This window comes from Delphinus delphis, chromosome 15 (genome assembly GCF_949987515.2).
Source record: "Delphinus delphis chromosome 15, mDelDel1.2, whole genome shotgun sequence".
Classification (NCBI taxonomy): Eukaryota; Metazoa; Chordata; class Mammalia; order Artiodactyla; family Delphinidae; genus Delphinus; species Delphinus delphis.
In genome coordinates, this window is record NC_082697.1 from 60,695,306 (window position 1) to 60,713,889 (window position 18,584).

Below are 18,584 nucleotides of genomic sequence, written 5' to 3' on the forward strand. Positions count from 1 at the left end.
TGAAGCTAGGGACTTGAAGAAAGTAGAAAACCACCACCTGTCTTGGGCTTTGGGATGGGCCTTACCAGAGGTGAATACAGTATTTACTGAAAAACATGAATCCAGTTGAAATGAATTATCATGAGTTTGTGATGGACTCATTTTGTTTTCTGAATTTGTTCAGCAGTGCTTGGTTTTAGGGATCTACATGGGGAAACCCTGACTTGGATATTATAATTGTTGAAGTGGCTCTATCCCTCTGCTGCCCTGCACCCAGTTCTGGGCTGGATGCAGAGGCAAGTGAGGGCAGAGGGGCTGGTTAACTTAGCAGAGGGAGGAGCTGCAGCCTCAGGGATGTGCCACATGTGTTCGTTCTCTCACCCTGCTAGTTGCTCCTTTTCTCAATCCTCTAACACCTCTTTCCTTGCCTCACAGTCACTTAATGGCCTCACTCCCATTCACTGAGAAGCAGCCATAAGAGAACATCCTCAACCTTTTCCTGCCGAACCTGCACCCGTCAGATGTGTGCCCCGCACCCAGCCTTCCCCCCTCACCGTGCGTGCAGTTCTCCACTCACGTCGAAGGCATTCCTTCTGTACAGGATGCCATCCTCTCACCTGCCCAAGGGCGCTGCTCCACTGGCTTTCGGCTTCCCTCCCGCCCATCGGTTTTTCCCTGTTCAGGGGCAAGTGTGGAGTGGGTGTGGCATGGGTTTAAGCAGCACTGAGGGTCTGCTGAGCAGGCGCAAAGAAGTAGTGGAGCTGAGTGCCCGACCGTGACGTAGAGGAGGGGAGAGACCATCAAGGTATGAGGGGCAGTAAAATGGTGGTGGGGTCAGTGGCGTGGAGGCCCCAGGAGGTGAACGGATTGTTGGATCCAGCATTTGAAAGAAAGTGAGCTGGGAATCTGAGAGGTGGTAGTCAGAGGGTAGGTGCCAGAAATTGTGATGCCAGAGGCTAAGTCCTGGTTTGGCGAATGATCGTGGGGACAGGTGGCTGAGGAAAGATGAATTGTTGGACAGCAGCCACGGTAGTCGCGACAGAGTCTCATGATATGACATTCAAAGCCGAGAGACTTAGGGAGGAGGGAGAGAATGGTTTGGAAACCACAGTGATGACCAGGGTGATGCCACCTTGCCTCCAGCCCAGTAGCGCCAGGGCTGTGGGAGGGACAACCAGCACCACGTGAAAGAGCTGCAACAAGGCCAGGTGGCATCCAGGTCTCCTGCTTCTCCTCTCACTCCTCCCGGGTCTGCTCTCAGCCCAGCAGCCAGAGCTGTGGTTTTACAGTAGAAGCCGGTGTTCTCATCCCCATCTTACTCAGGGCACGCTTTGTAGCCTGACCCTCACCTCCTTCAGGGCTAGGTCATTCAGCTGTCTCCTTCTTGGGGCATCTCTGACCACCCTGTTGGAAACGGTGTCCTCTTGCCAAGCACTCACACCCCTTTCCCTGCCTTTCTGTTTTCCTCTACAGCATTTATCACTACTTGACAGCACATATTTTACTTATTTACTTATTTGTATATTCCATGATGGCAAAGATTTCTATATGGGTTGTTATATTTTAATTTTTAATACTGCTTTTCCACCTGTACCTAGAACAGAACTTGGCAAAAGGCAGATATTTAGTGAACAGTAGTTGAATGTAGAATGAATGAATGGTTGGATGGATGGATGGATGGATGAAAGGAGGGGTGATGGGACAGGTACAGGAGGCACGAGGAAACAGTGTCATCACAGGAGGTTGTTCCAGAATTCAGGTTCTAAGATGGGTCTAGGATGTGATTGTTCTTGTGGGAGGTTGGAGAGAATGGGAAGGTTCCTGTTGTTGAGGAAATTGAATTACTGGGACAGTGGATAATTAGAGGGAATTCCAGCTCCTCTAGCATGATGGCAGAGATTACATAGAAAGAAAAAATACAAATCAGGCCCAGTCAGCAAGGAATTTAGGAGTGTCTGGGTGGTCAGTAGATGACCCTAACAAAAACTGGGGAGGAGATGGTTTTAAAAAAAAAGAATACCCACAAAGATACTGAGTACCAGTTGTGAGTTATTATTGCCTCCTCTTACATCAAGCTTGATTTTTTTTCCCCAAATTCTCCCAGGTGTATCTAGTCAAATGTGAGTGCCTTTGGTTTAGTAAATCTCTTGAATTTTTTTTAGGATAAAAAGTATTACACAGATAGAACGAAAATGTACTAACACTAGTTTTTAAAACTCTGGTACTCTGGCCTGGAGTAATGAGTCTCTCAATAAAAATAGCTACTATTGATGGCTGGTTCCTTCGGGTCTTTGGGGTAGAATACAAGCAGTTGCTTTTCAAACTGTCATAGGTTCAAAATATAACATGACTTACACTGATGTATTTGTGGTTGGAACCTTTAACGTTGCCAAAGCCTTCTCAGTTGACATCTGAATATCTCAATTATGTTTCTGGTAAATTTATTATTTTAAAATACCGTGCCAGACCATAGTGCTTTACAGAGTTGGCAGCATATTGCTGATGACCTAATTTATTATTCAAACTCACTGTAAGTGCTCTAAATGTTCCAGTATACAACTATTCAATTTATCTGTTGGAAGTACATTTTAGGTGTATTTTATTACATAGAAGGGTTGTTTTCCTTTAGTCTAAATAAGCATAAAATAAATGTTTAAGTATTTTAAACCCCACTTCCCACATTTATTCTATCTTTAAGTGCAAAGTACCTTCCAGAACATCAGAAAATGTAGTCCAATTTCCAGTAGGATTTCTTCAGGGTAATAGCTTCTTTCGAGCCTACACTCGAGGCTGCAGTCTCTGAGTTCAGGCATTATTGTCTTCTATTCTCTGGTTTTCTCCAATTTTCTGGTTTGCTTCAGTTCAATTTCTTACTCTCTTTAGATCCCTTTAGATAATTTTTAATTATCCTTTAGGTCTTAGCTTCAATATCACTTGCTCAGAGAGTTCTTTCTAGATTCTTTTCTTCCTACTACGTTTGGTCCCTCTGCTGTATATTGTCATTATGCTTTCCCATCATAACTTCTTACACCTGATTGTAATTGTATGCTTCATGTCCGTGTGCCCCTGTAGAATCCATAACCTCTGAGGGGTCTCATGAACGCTGTATCCCCAGCATCTAGAACAAACAGTGCCGGGCACACAGAAACCTCTTCACAGACGTGTGTTGAATGAAGGAATGAATGAACGAGAGTGAGTGCCTCCTTGCCCCTGCAGCCGTGGCCTCTGACCACTTGACACAGCTGTTCGTATTTGCAGTACTCAGCCCAAGTACAAAACAGCCAGGTCTCCTTTATCAAGCAAGCGTCAGGCAAGTTACTGATGTGTTTGCGGCTGTGCTAACGGCGATTAGGAAGGCGGCCTCAAGTCTCTTTTAACTTCCAACTGGCTTTACTTGGAATTATTCTACTAAAAGGGAGATCTGGTTCTTGCTACTGATAATACCTACTCTTCCTTCTGTGCAGCAATCCCAGGAGGAGGAATTGTGAAGTAAGTAAGTTTTTGTGAAATAATTTTTTTAAGTTCTTTCCCCAAATCCCACTACTGTGACTCTGCTAGGATCACATGCCAAATTATGTGTATGTATATATGTGGTATCTGGAAGTTTCATACTGTTTTTAGAAAAATACTTTGAACAAATAATAATTCAGTAACCTACTTTGCCTAATTTCATGTAGTTTGACAAAAGTTTATTCAGCACCTTGTATAGAGGTCCACAATCCCTTATCTTAAACCCTTGGGTCCAGCTGCATTTTGGAATACAGACTTCTTTGAATTTTAAAAAGTGAATATGCTACCCAGTGAGGTCTGGGGCAGCATCCTGCAGTCAAACATTAATCCTCTGCCTTGAAACATTCACATTAAATAGGATAAATGTACTATAAATAGCTTCAAGTCAGTTCAGGTTCTGGTGTTGCTGCCACATAATTCTGGGTAGGTTGGGCCACAGATGAATTGCAGAAAACTTAGCTTTGGAATTTGAGGGCTCTGGAATGGCTAGTTGGAGGACTGTGATAGGTGCACATCACAGCCTGTGTGTGAGCATCCCTAGTGCCTCCCTCCGCCCTCAGAACCACCATGCGGTCAAAGCCACGCCTCTGTCACCTGAACCACAGGAGCCCCTCCTACTCGGTTCCCTAGCAGTTCATTCTCTGGGGCGGTTGTCCTAAAGCAAGTTTTGTCCATATCCCTCCTCTGTAAATCCTTTCGGTGGCTTCTTATTGCCCTAAAGATAACGTCTGCATTTCTTAACCCGTCACGCAAGCTCAGTATGATCTGGGCCCGTTTATCTCCTCAGCCCTTCCATAGCCACTCCCCATGTTCCCATCAAATGAACATTTTTCTTCTATTCCATGGTCCCTTGCCTACTGGCTGTACCTTCTGTCTGGAAGCTGCTTTATCCTGCTTCTGTCCTTTCACCCCATACTTCACTCTGTTTTTCAGGTTTTGAATTAGATGTCACTTGCAAGGAAATCTTTCTTACCCCTGGTTCTATACTAGATACCTCCTCACCTTCGTACTTGTACTCCTTGTACACCTTGTACTCCTGTTGCATTGTGATGTAATAATGCTGCTAATTCTCTGGAGCAGGTTTCTCAACCTCAACACTATTGACATTTTGTAAAAATACACCTGTGTAACCTCGGCACTATTGACTTTTTTTTTTTTTTTTAACACCTGGTGTTTAATATTCTCCTAGGCCTCTGACACTCGACCTGCTTGGCCTCTGGCCATCGTTCTCTGACATTTGCCCTGCTTTAGCAGTCAACTTATAGACGTGGTTCTAAGTAACCTGCACCAGGTCTCTCTACCTGGGCATTACTGACATTTGGGCCAGATAATTCTTTGTTGTGGAGGGGCTGTCCTCGAGCCTCATATAGGCTGTTTAGCAGCATCCCTGGACTCTACCCCCTAGATTCCAGTAGCACCCTCTCCCTTCCGCCCCACGTGACCACCAGAAATGTCTTCAGGCATTGTTAAATGTCCTCCGGGGGACACAGTCACCCCCAGTCGATCCACTGGTCTAGAAGGAAAGCTCTTTGAGGCAGAGGCTATGCTTGTGTGGACCTTCATAAACCTAGCTTGGCACACGTAGGTCCACTTAAATGTATTGAATTGAGTAACTAGGGGATGAAGGTACTGGGCAGGGAAGGGGATGGGTGACTGGAAGGTTGAAGAGAAAGGTTAGCTCTTTCAGGACAGGAGGATGAGAGAATATATGGCAGGTGCTTTCTGAGGAACTGAGCTACCACACAGTGGGCTCAGACTCTGTTCTGCCTCTTTGGACGACTGCTTCTTTTGCCTTTTGGGCCATCCCCCAAGGACTTCTTTCTTGCGTTAGAGCTATAGGCACAGAATCTCCTGATTGCTCAGAGGCTTCTTAGAACCAACCAAGAAGCATTTGTTAAAGCACCATGAAAGTAGGGGGCACAGCTATGGGTCAGAAGCAACCCCCGCCATCATTGCTTCAGGCTAGTAGGAAAGACACTAGTGGGTCTGGAGGCCCTTCCACCCCTCCCTTCCTGGCATACTGCTATTTCTCCTATATCCAGTGTAAATTACATTAGGCCTTTCTATTATGTGGTCCTGTGGTGCCTATTCTTTTCCTTCATAGTATTACTCACAGTTTTTAATTATACATCAATAGTTTTTTTCTATGTTTAATGTTTCTATTCTTTGAGACTATAACTCTATGGAGGAAGGAACAGCGTAGGTTTTGTTCATTTATCCTTCCGTAGCTCCTGGCATGGTATCTGGTGCATTGTAGGCACAGTACATAATTTTTGTAAAAATGAGAATGCATGTGATGGACCCTCCAAGAACCCATATTCCAGTGCAGGAGACAGTGCATACTACAATACCAAGTCTGTACCAAAGGAGCAACAAAGTACGGTGTTGGTTTGGGGAGTAAGAAGGGAGAGAATAAATTGGACTAGAAGTATCTGGGTTGACCTTATGGGAAGAAAATTAGAAAATATGGAAAACCTAGAAGGAAAGAAGAAAAGTTATCCATAGCCAGGGGCTCAATATCAGAAGACAACCATTTTGATAAATTTCAGCCTCTGCTGCTTTTTCTCTTTCTTTAAAATACAAGTTACTTCATGCTTTTGAAATATTTCATGAATACAGAACAGTGTAGAGAATAATATAATCTTTAAACAACTTAGTCAAATTTCAACATTTTGCTACCTTTGCTTTACATTAAAAGCTTAAGACGATATAAAATAAAATATTGCACGTGTATCGCATTTGATGCTTCCTGTGTACCCTCCCAGCTGACATTTCCCCATCTTCCTTATGCAGAGAACCATCATCCTGAAATGGGTGTGTGTCATTCCCATGCTTGGCTTTCTACTTAACATTACATGCATATGTGTTAATAAACAGTGTATGTAGTTTGTGGATCTTGTGTATATATTTCCGCAACTTGAGTTTTCATTTAACATTATGTATGAGCTATATCTGTGTAGAAGTGTGTAGCAGTAATTCTTCCTTTTTGCTCTGTGGTATTCCAGGATTGTACTATAGTTTATTCCTTCTCTGTCAGTGGAAGTTTTGGTTATTTTCATGCTTTGCTATTAAACAGTGTTACTGTGAACATGTCTTCTTGAGCATATTTAAGACCTTCTCTAGGGTTTGTGCCTAGAGGTAGCATTGCTGGTGCATAGGGCATGTGCATCCTTGACTTCACTAGATGTTGCCAGATAATTCCCCAGTGTAGTTGTACAAATTTCAGCCCCTAACAGCACTGTCTGAGAGTTCCTGTTGCTCTGTATCCTTGCCAAGCCTTGGCATTGCCAGACTTTGACATTTTTGCTAATTTGAAATAGTGCATTTCCTTGATTTCTGGTGTGTTTGAGCATCATTTCTTATGTTTATTTGGCTGTTTCAGTTGCCTCTTTTGTGACTTGTATGTTTCTTTTTTTCTCTTTTGTGACTTGTGTTTTTTTTATTGGTTTGATTTTTTCCGCCTTGTATATCTTTAGTACTTTATATATTCTGGCTATTTATCTTAGTTGATACTTTGCATTTCAAATATGTTCTCCCAGTGGCTTATCTTTCCACTTTCTTTATGGTGTGCTTTGTTGGGTACAAGTTTTACATTTTAATCAAGTCATACTTATTCGTCTGTTCATGTATGGTTGGTACTTTTTATACCATGTTTAATAAATTCCTCTGTACTCTGAGTACTTTGGGGTCGTAAAGAGATCCTACCGTATTTTCTTCCAAAAGAAGAGTTCTGCTCTTCAGCATAAGTCTAATCCACATGGAATTTATTTGTGTGTGGGTATGAGATAGGGAACAATTTTCCATGTGAATATAAACTAGTTGCACGGGCCAGCGTCTCTGATTGCAGAGTCCGTCTTCTCCCCCACTGGTTTGTTATGCCACTTTGTCTTCTGTATCCAGATTGTTTGTTTGTATCCAGATCGCTCACTATGCATGGGCTCTGCTCCACTGGTCCTTAGTATAGCCATGTGTCACTTCTACACTGTCTTAATTACTGTGGCTTTATATCTTTATATATTATGCATGACCCTGTGGTAAGAACCTTGAATAGATGGTTATGATTGGAATTTAAGGTCTGGTGATAGGCTAGTGGGTGGTTGCGTTAGGAAAGTAGGTGGATGGTGATCTGTGGAGGGTTTTGAGGAGAACTTTCAGGGCACAGATTAGATCTGCCGTGGGACCCTGTGGGTTACTGGATACTGACGGGGATCCCAGCAGGGACTGGGGCTGCAATCTTCTAGCAGCAGTCTGGTTTTTCAGAGGGCACTCAGGGTCTCAAAATGGTATTACCTGTGCATTCCCCACAAACTTGTATATGTGCCTTATGTTTTTTTCTGGAGACCTTTCTATTAACTTTTCTTTAAAAATGTTACCTGCTTAAAACCTCACCAGATGCTTCAAACTTCTATCACATGAGAAAGCCCTGAGGAACTGGTTATTATGAACATTCACCACTTTGATGTTACAGCCTTCAGTTGAAAACTGATTCTTAGCATTGTCATTCTCTTTTTCAGTTAAAGTGGCACTTTTTTTTTTTTTTTAAGCTTCAGGCTGGTTTTCTTTTTTCTTCTCTACTTTGTACTGAATTGAATCAGAAAAAAAAAAGAATACTATTTTTAAGTGCTATTATTCTTCTGAAGAAAACCTTCAATTTAAAATGTTTGTCTAAACTGCAGAGGGTTTTCTGTCAACTGTGCTTGCTTCTACTAAGAATGAGTAACATAACCTTTTTTAGATTTTAGAGAACGAGAGCAATGTCACGATGTTCCAAATATATGTCGTTGTCTTCCTTCTTTTGGTGGCATCTGAACTCTTGTTAAGTAGAACTGAATTAGTAAGAATCAAATAACTTGGAGAAAATGGGCAGAATAAAGGTCATTAAGCCCTTATGAAACCTCTGGTGCTTCTGTGGTGTTTGAAAAATAACTATTAAAAGAGGTACAGAATGAGAAAAAAAACCCAAAACATGTTTTTTTTCCCAAAGTGGAAATATCTTTATTTTCTTCGCAGACTAGAAAAGTACAACACACTCACTATTAAAAAATTTACACAATACCAAAGCGTATAGAACAGCACTACCCAGTAGAACTTTGTGCAGTGATGGGGACGTTCTGTCCTGTGCTGCCAGGACAGTAGCCCTGAATCACATGTGGCTGCTGAGCACCTGAAATGTGACTGGTGTGACTGCAGAACTGAATTTTTAGTTTTATTGAATTTTAACGATTTTAAATTTAAATAGACACATGTGGCTAGTGGCCACTGTATGGGACACTCAGAGCAATAGCCATTTAGAGTGTATACTTCCATGTCTGTCCCTGTGCATCACTTGATCTCTCTTTGCCTCCTGCCCATTTCTTCTCCTTCTTTGTCTCCTGCCCCATCTCTTCTCCTCTCACCTTCTCTGTTTCTTTGGCATTCAGCCCGCCTTACACACACTCTCCCTGCCTGCCCTTGGCTGCAGCCTACATGCCACTCTCCTTACCTGCCCCATTCTTTCTCTTGACTGCTCTGTGTGTGTGTTATCTGCACACATAATCCATTCTGTTCAGTAGCCACGTTTTTCTACTTAATTTTATATGTGTATATATATATATATATATCATAGACATTTTCCCTTTTCAGTTTGTATAGCTCTATGTGGTTTTTATTTTGTTATAGCATAATTTCAGTGAAATGAATGTACCAATATTTATTTAACCTACTGATGGTCAATAGATTATTTTCAGTTTTTCTCTATAAATATTTAAAAAATAACTACACTTTTCCCTGTTTTTTCTCCCCCCCCCACCGTGTGTTCTTTGAGTACTTTGCTGGTGTGCATGGGCTTGAGTTGTTCAAAACTGAGAAATCTGCCTTTTGTTTTGTATTTTGGTACTTACTGGAATCCCCTTAGCAGTTCAGATAAAGACCTCTCTAGAATCACTTACCTGCAGCCTCCAGGACCATTTAAGGTTGACAGTCTTTAACCATGCAGTGTGCTAAGGAGAAAGAGACTATATGTCGTGCTAACAGGGGTGTCTGCTCACTGCTGTCTACCTCAGATAAGTTGGCGAGGGCAGCTGCCTCTACCTGGGGGCAGGTGTATGTAACAGCCGTACCTGTTACCCTCTGCCCAGCCCTTCCAGAAAGGCCATCTTTGCTTCATGGTCAGAATTCCACTGGGGATAAATACTTGGGGTTCCGGGTCTCTCTTGGATTCGAAAGGAAATCTTAATTCCTACCCAAGGTTTAATGGAAATCCTGGCCTGGCAAAGAAAGAATGGTTATGTCAGCCAACAGGGGCAGCTTGGAGGGGGAACCTCAGAGGAGTTGAGGGCAGCAGTAGGGGTGGGTGAGGGTAAGCAGACTCCCTCTCTGGCTAACACCTCAGTTCTCTCCAGATGGCAGGTTTTTTGTTGTTGTTGTTGTTTTGATTTTTTACCATATCTCCCACAATTTTCTGAAAATACTCTGTTGCCGCTCATCTGATAAAAACTCTTAAAGTCTTTTTCTTCTTAAAATAATTTGATTAATGAAATTCCATATAATAGTTGCTTTTCTTATTTGGCAAATGGGTTTTCATGCACTAAATCTGTTTTAGAAGGTTTGTAATATGCTGAGGTCATTTCCAAGTGATGATTAAAGATTTTTAATCTTTATCTGAAAAATATTTTTCTTAAGGACAGTGATATATTTATAGGAAATAATTAAAATAATGCTGCTTGAAAAACAAAGGGCTTGCGGAACACAGAAACCCAAGCTCCTTCCCCTGCATTGGTTTAGTCATTTCCAGTACAGAAATTGTAGCCCTAAACAATTACTTTCAAGGACTAAATTCTAAATCCTGAACTTTTCTGGCTACTTTAGGAAACAGCTAAAGAGATAACAGTGTTATAAGGAATAAAAGTACATAGACAGCTTTTATTTTACTGATGGTACTTAAAAAAAAACGACGACTCTGGCAAATTCTTGTAATCACCAAGATTAGTTTGGGTACCTAGTTTTGTTTCATTTTTTCTTTCAGAAAAAAATTGGTGTCTATATATACAGCCATGTTATATTGCCAAGTATCTAGAAATCCAAAGCCTGGTAAATCTCAAATATTAGAGAAAACAATACAAAATGTGAATATTGATTTCAACCTCTGTTACTTTTAGAGCTAGCCTGTATTATGCCTGTGTTAGGGAAATTTAAAAACCCTATTATCATTTATTCATCAGAATGTTTGTGTGTGTATGTGCGTCAGAAGAGTTGGTAGGAATAAACTTTTTATTTGGAAGTTTGAAGTATAATTAGGAAGTCAAGAGAAGCTAGAAATGAGATTTAGCATGAAGTTCTTACGAAATTCAGATAATAATTGCAATATTTCTTACGTTATTTCACATAGTAGGGAACCAGGAATGTGGTAGACAAAATAATAGTACCAATTTCTAATATTTATTGACTACTTACTATGTGCTCAGAGCTCTGCTCTGCACCTCAACTCCATTCAGTTCTCCCTTGAATCCTGTGAAAGAAGTACCGTTGCCACCCCCATTTTAAACTAAAGATCCTGTGGCTTTGGAAGTTTAAGTGGTTTGCCCACCAGCTAGAAAATTTCGGAGCTGGAATTTGAACCCAGGCAGCCCAGCAAACAGAAAAAAGCTTTCACCACCACAGGTCTTGTATGACAAGGTCTCTCATGAAATACGAGCTGAATGCTGTGACGGTTAGATGAATGCATCAGCCAGGAAGCAACCATAACTAAAAACGAAGGCAATGAGCAATTATTGAATGCCTGCTCAGTGCCAAGCACGATTCCAAGCACTTGACATATATTGCCTCGTTTAATTTGCACCCCGCAAGGGAGATATCGTTTACACCCATTTTACAAAGAAGTTTAGGGAAGTTAAATAACTCGCCCACAGTTAAGCTTCATTGCAACTCATGAAGTCGGGATCGTGCGTGGTAATGGATTAACATTAATTTAAGAAAGATTTTTATTAGTTTATTGCAAGGACTTCCCTAGTTCTCTTCAATTCAATATTTTAATCACTGACTAAGAAGAATATACAAAAGGCAAACAAATTTCGGATGACACAGCGATGAGAGTATGTATATATTGGAGGATGGAACAATATTCACAAAATTCTTTGTTTTGATTTGTTTCCTTTTTACATTCACATGTTCAGAGATAATAATAAAACAATACTAAAAACCACTCTCACCTCTGGCAGCAGCCACCGCATTGCGCACCCCATTCACACTCACTCACATAGTTGAAAACGGCTCTACTGCTTTCTTGTGTCTTCATTCAGAGTTTCTTTTTAGCAAAAATGAATGTGTTTATATTCTTTTTCTCTTTTTCTAATTCACTGTTTCACTTACCAATAAATCAGATATCTTTCCACATCTCTATTACCCGGAGAGCTTCTCATTCTTTCTTACAACTGTGTCGTATTATATTGTATGGATGTACAGTAATTTATTTAACCCGTTCCCTGTTGCTCTTGACTGGAGTTGTTTCTGATTGGTTGCTATTAAAAATCATGCTGCAATGAATAATCTTATAGAGCATCACTAAATTTATTTTTAATATACACATATGTCAATGTTTCTGACGTACAGTTCTGATTTTTGACAAATATATAGGGTCGTGTAACCACACCCACAGTCAAGATACAGAACAGTTCCATCCCCCTGAAACTCCCTTGTTTTCCTCTTTGGTATCAGCCCCACTCCTGGCAGCCAGGGATCCATTCTCTGTACCGGTAGCTTTGGCTTTCTTGCAGCGTCCCTGTACTGAAGCCCTCTGAGGGTGGCTTCTTTGACTTAGCATAACACATCTGAGATTCTGCCTGAATTTTTGCAGTTGTCAGTGGCTCATCCCTGTTATTGCTCGGTGGTGTTCTGTGATACACATGCACCACACTGTTTTATTCCATTCAAACTGAAGGATGTTTGGGTTGTTTCCAGTTTTTGGCAATTATCAATAAAGCTCCTATAAGCATTCACACACAGATTACAATACTTTTCGAAAGCAGCCTTATTGAGGTATCATTTACATACCATAAGATTCACTCGTGTAAAAGTGTAAACTTTAATGGTTTTTGGTAAATTTACAGAGTTGGGCAACCATCACTACAATCTGATTTTACATTTCATCACACCAAAAAGAAATCTTTGACCATTTACAGTTAATCCCTATTCCCATCTCCAACCCTAGAAAACCACTCATCTGTTTTCTGCCTCTACAGATTTGTTTTTTCTGGAAATTTCATATAAATGGAATCATACAACATGTGTTCTTTGACATCTGGCTTCTTCCACTTAGCATAATGTTTTTTGGTTTTGTTTGTGTTATATCAGTATTTCTTTCCTTTTTTTTGGTGGCCGAATAATATTCCATTGGGATATACCACATTTTGTTAATCCATTCACTAATTAATGGACATTTAAGTTGTTTATAGTTTTGAGCTATTATGCATAATGCTGCTATAAACGCTTGTTTACAAATCTTTGTGTGGATTTTATGTTTTCATTTCTCTTGGTTAGATAATGAGGAGTGGAATTGCTGGATCATGGTAAAATTACCTTTTTTTTTTTTTTGCGGTACGCGGGCCTCTCACTGTTGTGGCCTCTCCCGTTGCGGAGCACAGGCTCTGGACGCGCAGGCTCAGCGGCCATGGCTCACGGGCGCAGCCGCTCCGCGGCATGTGGGATCTTCCCAGACCGGGGCACGAACCCGTGTCCCCTGCATCGGCAGGCGGACTCCCAACCACTGCGCCACCAGGGAAGCCCCCATGGTAAAATTATATTTAACACTTTAAGGAACTACCAAATGAAATGGTTTTCCAAAGTAGCTGTATCATTTTACATTCTCACCAGCACTGTGTGAAGGTTCCTGTTTCTCCATCCACGTCCTTGCCAACATTTTTTATTGTCTGTCTTTTTTACTGTAGCCATTCTAGTGTCAAGTGGTATCTCATTGTGGTTTTAATTGCATTTTCCCTAGTGACTGATGATACTGATCATCTTTTCATGTGTTTATCAGGCATTTGTATATCTTTTGTGAAATGCTTATTCAAATATTTTGCCCATTTTTAAATTGGAATTTTTTTGTCTTTTATTTTGAATGTTAAATCCTTTATATTCTGGATGCAGTGAGCTCCTTACCAAATAGATGTGATTTGCAAAATGCCACAGAATATTTTTTTTTAAATGAAGATTCAGTAGTTTTTTTATTGAATAAATGCTTCTCCGTTTGGTATATGCCTTTCATCAATTTCTGGAGTTTTGAAAAGGTTGTTTTTGGCAATTTTGTCTTGTTTTATCATTGCCGTTAGAGACAGGATTTGCTGAGCTCTTTTCTCTGCCATTCTAGAAGTCCCACCTACAGTTTCATTTTGAACATGTAAATTCCCAGACGATAAATTGCTAGGTCAAAGAGTTAGTGCATTTGTAATTTTAATAGATGTTGACAAATTTTTATCCGTAAAGGTTGTACCATTTTATATTCCTCTAATTTATGAGGTAAGGCCCAGTCTTGCCAATCTGTGTTCTTAAACTTTCAGAATTTTGCCAATCTAAATGAAATCGGTTTCTCATGGTAATTTTAACATTTCTTTCTTCGTGAGGAGGGTTGGGCATCTTGTCATATTTTAAAAGAACATTCCTTTTCTCTGAGCTTTATTCATATTCTTTGCTCATTTAAAAATCTCGATTATCGATCTTTTCCTTTTCTGTTTGTAGGAGCTTATTTCTGTGTATTGTAAGTTGCAAATACAGACTTCCTGGTAAGTCACTTTTCATCTTGTTTATGGTTTTCTTGGCATGTAAAGTTTATATGAATATACATATAAATACATATGCATATATAATTTATCCATCTTGTTTTATGGCTTTAGGAGTTGGAGTGATGGAAAGGTTTTCCCAACTCCAAGGCTATGGAGGACTTCCCATATTTTCTTCTATAACCTTTTTCGTCTCATATTTTAACCTTTAAATCTCTGATTCATGAGCCATTTATCCTGCTGAACTATGTTAGGTTTGGTTCTAACTTTTTTTTTCCCTCAAATGGCTACTCAGTTATCCCAGTACCTTTCTTCAAAAAGTCCGTGTTTTTAACTCTAATTTGCAATTCCAACTTCATTATATAATAAATTTCTATGCATATATGTATCTAATTTTTAGACATTCTCTTCTGTATCATTTGTCTTCCTGTCTCTCACTTCGTATACTAATATCATACTGTTTTAATCATTGAGGTATTGTAATATATTTTAATATATGCTAGATCTAGTAGCACTCCTCTTTTTCATTGGTTTTCCAGACAACTTCTGCTTGTTTTGTTTTGTTTTTTTCTTTTCCATAAGGGCTTTAGAATTAACTTGTCTAGGTTCCCCACCCCACTTCCAAAGGAAAAATAATCTTTTTTGTATTTTTATTTCAATCATTTAAATTTTATAAATTGAATTAGGCAGAACAGACATCTTTGTGATGCTGAGTCTTTCTATCCAATAATATAATACACTCTAGTTCTTCAAGTCTTCTCTGGAGTTCTTCAGTCATGTTTTAACATTTTCCTTATAAAGATTTTATACATTCCCAGTTACATTTATTTCTAGATATTTTATCTTTTTGTTGCTATCATCAATGGGGTTTTTTCTTCCACTACATCTTCTATAAACGGTTATTTGTGTAAAAGATCATAAGTGAGTGAAGCAATGGGCTGTATATAATAAGAGCTACTTTAATAGAGATCGATGTGAGGCCCTGACCTTGGATCAAAACAGACAAAAAATCAGTTCAACAGGAAGAGGATGAGGAGCATTGTGATTGGAGAAGACATTACAACAGTAGCTACTCGTGTGCTTACGTTTAACCTTTGTCATAATCCCATGAGTTGGGTACTATGACCCCAATTTATAAATGAAGAATTAAGCTTTATTGAGGTTATACACTTTACTGAAGGTCATATAGCTTCTTAGTGATAGTGCTGAATTTTGTCTCCGTATTTGTCTAATTCCAAAACCTTAACTCTTAACTGATATCCTGTACTATACCATTTCCTGTGGAAAAGGATTTTATTCAAAGTTTATACATAGGAACTCACACCAAATTAATAAAAGCCTCACTAGTGAGTGACACAGTCTTCCTACATTTCTCAACAGTTCATGTATACCGTCATTGGAGGACTGGATATAGTTCTGGGTCTCATAATTAAGAAAATGTAGATAAACTGTCTCTTAACTAATCCAGGCTAGTATGACCAGGACTGTGAAAAGTGAAACCATGATTTAAAATAAAATTGTCAAATGATTTAATAAGCTCACAGAAGACTGAGAATCAACTATGATTTTCTTTAGTATTTCCAGTGTTGAAAAATTAATTGGACTTAGTCTTCATGATCCCAGATGTAGACTCTGGGATTAAGGAGTACATGTTGCCTAGAGTCAGTATTCCAGTTACTATTGTTGTGTAGCACATCACCCCAAAACTTAGTGGCTGAAACCCACAACAATTACTTATATCTTCTATGACCTCTGTGGATCAGGGATTTGAGGAGGGTTCAGCTGGGCAGTTCTGGCTTGGTTTCTGTTTTGGTTGCAGTCAGACAGTGGCTGAAACTGCAACAGCAAGGGAAGGTGGCTGAAGTAGCTGGTGATTGGCTGGGCATCTCTGTCTGTCTCTTCACTTCAGCTTAGTCATGGGCTAGTTTTGGTTTTCTCACCGTATAGCAGCCTCAGGGCAGTCAGATGGCTTATGTGGCATCTCAGCAGCTCCAAAGATGAATATTCCAAGAGACCTAGGCAGACCTATTATGACCTAATCTTGTAAGTCATGTAACATCCCTTACCCTGTAGCACAGACTAGCACAAATTCAAGCAGAGGCAGCTTAGTCCCCACCTTTTGATGAGAAGAATGCTGAAGTCACATTGTAAGAAGAATATGTAGGGTTAAAGATAGTGTCATGTCTTCTTTTTGAAACTACAACCTACTGCAGTGATGGTTTCCTTTCAGTGTGAGGAAGGGCATTGTGGTAGAATTCTCTGAGATGAAAAGGACTGCCTGTGGAGGAGTGAGACATTTTCATCATTGGGTATGTTCAGAAGGCGGCGACGTGTGCACAGGGTATGGTGGTTCTGATATCTGAAGCGATTTTCGTCCTCTTATACTCTGGTGTTGTAGAAATGCTTCTGGGAACGTTTAAGCTTAACTAGTTTGAACATAATAAGTGCTTTTTGAAATTTATGAATACCACACATTGTAAGGATAATGTGGATACTGTGCATTAAGATGTATATTGTATCACTTTGTGAAAAGTTTGGAAATTTAAGAATATCTTTTCCAAAAAACTGAAATCAATAACCTAACTTGCCACCTTAACAAAACTAGAAGAGAAGAACAAACTAGACCCAAGACAAGCAGAAGGAAGGAAATAATAAAGATTAGAGCAGAACTAAATAATAAAGAAAACAGAGAAAATCAGTGAAGCCAAAAGTAGGTTTTTGGTTTTGTTTTTGTTTTTTTGCGGTACGCGGACCTCTCACTGTTGTGGCCTCTCCCGTTGCGGAGCACAGGCTCTGGACGCACAGGCCCAGCGGCCATGGCCCACGGGCCCAGCTGCTCCACGGCATGTGGGATTCTCCTGGACCGGGGCACAAACCCATGTCCCCTGCATCGGCAGGCGGACCCCCAACCACTGCGCCATCAGGGAAGCCCCAAAAGTAGGTTTTTTGAATAGATTAAAAAAAGGGGACAAAGCTTTAGTTAGACTAAGAAAAAAAGAGAAAAGAGTCAAATTACCAAAATCAGGAATGAAAGTGGGGACATTACTACTGATGTTATAGAAATAAAAAGGATTATAAGGGGATACTATGAACAGTTGCATGTCAACAAATTAGACAACCCAGATGAAACGGACCAATTTCTAGAAAGATGCAAACTACCAAAACTGACTCAAGAAGAATCAGAAAATCTGAAATAGACCTATAGCAAAGAAATTGAATGAGTAATCATACAACTTCCCAAAAAGAAAAGCCCAGAACCAGATGGCTCCACCAATTTAAAGAAGAATTAACTCCAATTCTTTGTAAACTCCTCCAAAAAATAGAAGACAAGAAAACATTCAACTCATTCTTTGAGGCCAGTATTACATTGATACCAAAACCAGTTAAAGACAGCACATGAAAAGAAAATTAGACTATATGCCTTCTAAATATAATGTAAAAATCTTCAACAAAACACTAACAGCCCAAATCCAGCAGCTTATAAAAAGGATTATATACCACGGTCAAGTGGGATTTATCACAAGAATGCAAAGTTGATTTAACATCTAAAAATCAATTAATGTAATACACTATATAGCAGAATAAAGAGGCGGGAAACCCACAATTATCTCAATGAATACAGAAAAAGCATTTGACAAAATCCAACACCCTTTTGTGATAAAAACACCCAAAATATTAGGAATAAAAGAGAACTTTCCCAGCCTGATAAAGGGCATCTGTGAAACACCTACAGCTAGCATCATACTAATGGTGAAAGACTGAAAGCTTTCCCACTTGGATTAGAAACAAGAAAGGATATCCACTCTTGCCACTTCTATTCAACATTGTACAGAGTGTCTAGCCAGGGAAATAATGCAAGAAAAGAAATAAAAGTCATCCAGATTAGAAAGGAAGTAAAACTATTTGAATGAAATGTCTAGAATAGGCAAATACATAGAGACAAGAAAGTAGGTGAGTGGTAGCAAGGGCTGGGGGTGGGTAGTCACTTCCTGGCTGGCAAGTGACTACTAATGGGGGTGGGATTTCTTTTAGATATGATGAAATGTTCTGGAATAAGATAGTGATGGTTGCATACCTTGTGACTGTACTAAAAATCACTGAATTCTACACATTAAAATGGTGAATTTTATGTTATGTGAATTATATCTCAATTAACAACAACAAAAAAACACTTACCCACAACTGTTGTTTCACAGCTGATTGAAATTGCTGTTTTGTCATGTATGCCAAAGTGCGTTTAATGGAGAGAAGAATTCACAAGTATTTTGAAAGGACTGTGATACACTGAGAATAGATTATTTCGTATTTAACGGCATTAGAAACTTATGTATAATTGTACTATCT

At 39.7% G+C, this 18,584-nt stretch overlaps 1 protein-coding gene across 5 annotated transcripts in view; it reads left to right on the top strand.

The window, feature by feature from the left end:
- Positions 1–18,584, top strand: part of MRTFB (myocardin related transcription factor B) — a 201,152-nt gene that overhangs the window by 38,462 nt on the left and 144,106 nt on the right. Inside the window, exon 3 of one of the 5 annotated variants that reach the window (XM_060031769.1) lies at positions 14,200–14,243. The exons of the other annotated variants lie outside the window; for them this stretch is intronic. The gene's annotated coding sequence lies outside the window, so the exon portion shown is untranslated. The remainder of the gene's footprint in view (positions 1–14,199; positions 14,244–18,584) is intronic. 5 annotated transcript variants of the gene reach the window in all.